General features: G+C 52.5%; 1 non-coding gene across 1 annotated transcript; it reads right to left on the bottom strand.

The window, feature by feature from the left end:
• Positions 1-260: 260 nt before the first annotated feature.
• Positions 261-367, bottom strand: LOC138581598 (U6 spliceosomal RNA). The gene has a single exon (XR_011304659.1). It is a non-coding gene; the product is annotated as a U6 spliceosomal RNA (small nuclear RNA).
• Positions 368-5,109: the final 4,742 nt, after the last annotated feature.

The following is a 5,109-nucleotide window of genomic DNA, read 5'->3' as shown; positions in this document are numbered from 1 at the left end:
TAGAATGGGATAAAAAAAAAACAAAAGAAGCGTGGCACTTCTAAAAGTACAAGTCAAGAAATTGAAGGGGACGGGGCTGTTCAATCAGTCAATAGGACTCACAAGTAAAAGGCTCCTGAGGAATTAGTGTTGAATTTGGCGCAAAATGTATTGTGTTGTCGTGTAATATGTATGAACATACAATTTCAATCTTCATTAAAAAAGATGTATTAAAAAATAAAGACTTGCAAATTAAGAAAGTTTCTGTCCTGTTAAGTGCCAAAAATAGTGAATGCTTTACAAATGTGCGTGTCATCCTTTAGAGCAGGGGCCAATTTAATTTTCACATTATCATTCCAATATTAATACATGTGTTGCTGAAGCAAGCGCAAAGGGAGAGTCAATCAAACCATTGATCAGGACCTCTAGTCAAAGGTTTGCCATACCAAATGTCCTTATGTCAGAGGGCAGAATGTCCAAACACCATTTAGATATCGGGTGGTATGAAATGAAGAGGCAAACAACAATGAATAAGCATTCTTTGCTGCTGTAATGATCTGGTCCTAAAGGATTTGGTTTAATGCCAATTATATGTAAAGATATAAAGATTCATGCTCCAGGTTGCTTGCAAAATGACACCCCCTCCCCATCACAATGGCTGGGTGTTGCAAGCCTGAGAGCATCACAATAGACCCATACACTCATGTCTATGTCGGCCCATGGCTGTATCAAGGACAAGGCAAGAACAGGAAGTGGCTTAAGGCGTCAGCGCCATAGGCTGTCCGATTGAGCCCTGTAAGAAACAGATGTTGGACCATCCTTTAAGAGATTTTGAGGCTGATTTCAATGTTAACTTTGCTGCTGAGTTAAGGATTGCTGTACCTTCGACCCACATCTAGTTTGCTTGGATAAGCCCTGGAAATCTTTTACAGCTTGTATTGGTGGGAGATGATGTGAGTTTATCAAGAGCAACAGGATATGAGGCATGTGTGCCACAAAAAGCAGGTCTAGGATTTTTTATTTATAAGAAAGCCGCTTTAAGGGGGCGTGGCTTGGAGCCGACTCGATGAGGTCGCTCCTATGAAGCCACCCAGTGGATTGCCCGCTGCCGGGCCTGAATTTATGGGCTTCCTGGGCCCTAATCGATCCAGCGACTTCGGCCGCAGGCATGGGAGCCGCTGGAGAACAAGCTGTCCTGAGATGAGGGGCTGATATCAGAGCTTTACGCTCCAAATCGCAGTCCGGATCCCGGCTCCCTCCCCCGCCCGAGAAAACCAAGATGGCAGATGCACGGCTGTGCGCACACGGCACAGGGATATGGAGGCGGACCCGGTCGCAGCATACAAGCTGGGGGAGTTGTGCGCCCGGGCGTGGCGAGTGGACTGGCACCATCTGTCTGCGGGGAGCGGCCAGTCCCTCCCCCCCTGAAGCGCCGGAGCCCGAATTTGAGTGGGGTATCCCTGGCACCGGAGGCTGCGACGGAGGCGATTGAGGCAGTCGGCGTGCAGAGAGGTCCCTCCGCCGCCCGCCTCTGCGTCAACCCCGGGAGGATCCCGCACCGGAGCTACGCCTGGTAGCCCCCCTGCAGCCAGAGAGAGATGGGGGCCACAACTCCCGGTAAGAGGTCCGGGGAGACGCCGGAGCGCTTTGGCGGCGGCCCCTGGTGGATTCCTCATCGTGCCCCGCGGCCTCTGTGGGTACGCAGCCCGGCACCCGCTTGGACACTCTGTACCCCCCCCCAAGAGATCCCGGACCCGTGCTGGTGGTAGGCTTGACCCGCGTGAAGGTTCCTTGACTCTTCTTCTCCCCCTCCAGCCTTCTGAACTCTTCCTGGGGTGCCCCAGCCCACGGCCCTGTTCCCTGCAGACAAGGCTATAATCTGCACGAGTGAAGTGACAATCCTTGGCTTCTTGCGAGACTGCAGAGCTCTTGGCGGCCATTAAGTCGCCGCCGACAAGCAACACAATGTCTAAACTACAGAAATCCTCCAAGTCCTCAGACCTAGCAGCTATGTTGATGTCATCTGAAAAAATGAAGAGACGGGACTCCTGCCCCTCTGCCTCATGGGAATCTCTGGATAACAAGGGACCACTGGCGACTAGAGAAGATATCTGGGAATTTATGGCTGACATCAAAGCAGAATTCAGGTCCTGCATGACGGAACTTTCTGCCAGACAAAAAAGGGTCTTGGAGGCGGAACAGAGATTGGGGGAGGTTGAGGATCGCTCCCAGGATCATTCCTCCGCCTTAGCCGAGGTCCAGCGCTCAATTAGATTTCTGCAGGACAAATGCGACATTCTGGAATACAAACAGGAGGACCTGGAAAATAAGGCCCGGCGCAACAACCTCCGTATCCGAGGGGTTCCTGCCTCGATCCCTGACAAGGGGTTGGCGGAATACATGGGCCTCTTCTTTCAAACCCTCCGCCCTGACCTTGATGACTTGCAGCTGCTCCTAGACCACACTCACAGGCTGAACCCTCGTCGCGGAGTGGAATCGGATGGCCCACCTAACGTTATCACCAGGGTGCACTTCTTCACCACGAAGGAAGCCATCTCGGCGATCAGCCATTCCAAGGATGACATCACCTTCCAGGGGACCCCCCCTCCAGATTTTTCAAGATCTATCCCATCTCACGCTCCAGAGGAGGCGAGCCCTCCGCCCGTTAACTACCTTTCTTCAAGCCCAAAAAGTCAGCTACAAATGGCTTCATCCCACTGCTTTGCAATTCTCCTACAAAGGCTCTGTAAGGAGAATTAGCCACTTGGAAGATGCTAAAAACATCTTTTTCCAGCCCCTTACCTTCACCGCCCATAGAGGCGTCAACCGGCTCGGACCCTGTGGCGGCTTCTAATCACACACAAAATTCCTGGTTGAGGGTTCTGTGATTCCGGAAGAGGAAATAGCCTAGCGGGGTCCCGTGATGAGGACGCCGGCCCTTACACTCCCGGTTCACCAGTCCCGCATTCTGGACCCGAGCAGCACTCACAGGAACACAGAGGAGCGCCATTCCTAACGCAGCGGGCACCACTCCACGGTTCATGCCCAGCTCCAAGGTACTTTTCACCAATGAGTGCTTGGAACGATCCACTAAGACTATTGATGATCTTGGCCACGTTGGCCTTTCAGTATTCATTGGCCCTGTTGGCCAGGGGGGGCTTTCGACCCACAACCGGTCTGCCTCCCCTAGTTAAATCTCGGTCCTCCCGTTGGTGGTCCGAGCAAAATACCCCGAAGGCAAGGGAACCTATGGCTGCACACTCCGCGACGTGATGGCTAATTCCTCTACATCTCCCCCCCCCCTCAGAACTTGTCGGAGCCCCCGGAACTGGTCCCGGAACACCAGACTCTGCGTTTCGTCTCCCTGAATGTTAGCGGACTGAACTCACCTCCAAAACCAAGTCCATCCTGCAGATACTCCAGAATGACAACGTGCAGTGGCGATGCTACAGGAGACTCACCTACTGCCGGCAGATCACGGTCGCCTACGCTCCCGGAACTTTCCAAAGCAACTCTTCGCATCTGGGAACTCTAAGAGAAGCGGCACAGCAATCCTGTTTGGGAAGGGGCTGAACCCTCAGATTCTAGATTCCATGAGCTGCCCGGAGGGGCGATACATAGCGGTAAAATGTCTGATGCGGGGACAACTGTACTCCATCGTTTCAGTGTATGCGCCCAACTCAGGCCAGGCGCTTTTCTGTGAGTCGCTAAGTAAAGCCCTCTCTCCCTTCCTGGAAGGCCAGATTGTGATTGGGAGTGATTTCAATGGGGTCCCGGACCCCATCAAAGACAAGTCACACCCGCCCTCTTCCGGGGACTTCTCTACAGCTTTGGCTCTCCTGCAATTGTTCAGAACTTTAGGGGTGGTGGACTCGTGGAGGGTACTCCATCCGTCTGAAACATACTTCTCTTTCTACTCGTATGTCCACAGAACGTTCTCCAGGATAGACCTTCTCTTGGTATCCCCGCAAATCTTCAGATTCACCGACGATGTGACAATTGGCTCCAGAATCCTGTCTGATCATGCCCCGGTGGCCCTGGAGATCCGAGTGCAGGAACCACTTAATCCCCAACAGCGTAGATGGACGTTATATGACCCGATTCTGAACGAAATGCCTCTCAGAGACACAATTGCAACCACGATCACTAATTTCCTCAAGGAGAACCCCAGCGAAGACACCTCCCCCGCCAACAACTGGGACGCAATGAAGGCAGTGGTGAGGGGGGAATTGATTGTGCAAGGAGTGGCCTACCACAGGCATCGACGACAAACTCGTCAGAGCCTCGAGGAAGAACTGGATAAAGCTGAAAGGTTCCATAAGGAGAAGGGCTGGACCCCTAAAACACAGCGGGCTATCCGGATAGCGCAGAAGAAGATTGAGGCCCACTATGCTGAACATACTGCCCACCAAATGGCGAAGGCTAAGCAGTTTTACTATGCCAAAAACAACAAGGCAAATAGACTATTGGTGGCCAATCTAGGCAAGACAAGAAGGAACAACACGATTGTGGGTTTACGGGATCAACATGGCAAAATTCAATATGCCGACCAGGACAAACTTCGGCTTGCAACGGCCCACCTGACCCAGGTGATGACCGCTCCTGTGCGAGACGTGGGAGAACAAAATGAATATCTCCGGGAAGCACCGCTGCCCCGACTAAAGAAGACAGCCCATGACTCTTTGGAGGCGCAGATCACTGACGAGGAAGTGGACGTGGCGATAAAAGCCCTTAAATCCCGGGCCCCCGGCCCGGATGGATTTACGGCTAGGTTCTACAAGATTTTCAAACCACAAATGTAAGCGCCTCTGGTGCAGCTGTTTAACTCATTCAGAACCACAGGCACGATAACCCAGTCCATGCAAGAGCCAATCACTGTCTTACTGCCAAAACCTGGAGGCGATCCGAGGAATCCTGCATCGTATAGACCCATCGCTCTACTTAATATACGACGCTAACATATATTCCAAAATTCTAGCAACACGCCTCTCCGAGGTCTTGCCGGAGATAATCAGCACCGATCAAACTGGCTTCCTCAAACATCGTTCCACCGCCGACAACATCGCAGGACCTTAGATCTGGTGGAGCTTGCCTCCCGAGACTCCCGGGAGCAGGTGCTGCTGGCCCTGG

Source organism: Ambystoma mexicanum, chromosome 3p (genome assembly GCF_040938575.1).
Source record: "Ambystoma mexicanum isolate Mex_15411 chromosome 3p, UKY_AmexF1_1, whole genome shotgun sequence".
NCBI lineage: Eukaryota > Metazoa > Chordata > Amphibia > Caudata > Ambystomatidae > Ambystoma > Ambystoma mexicanum.
Note: the sequence above shows the minus strand (reverse complement) of the source record. Positions and strands in the feature narration are given on the sequence as shown.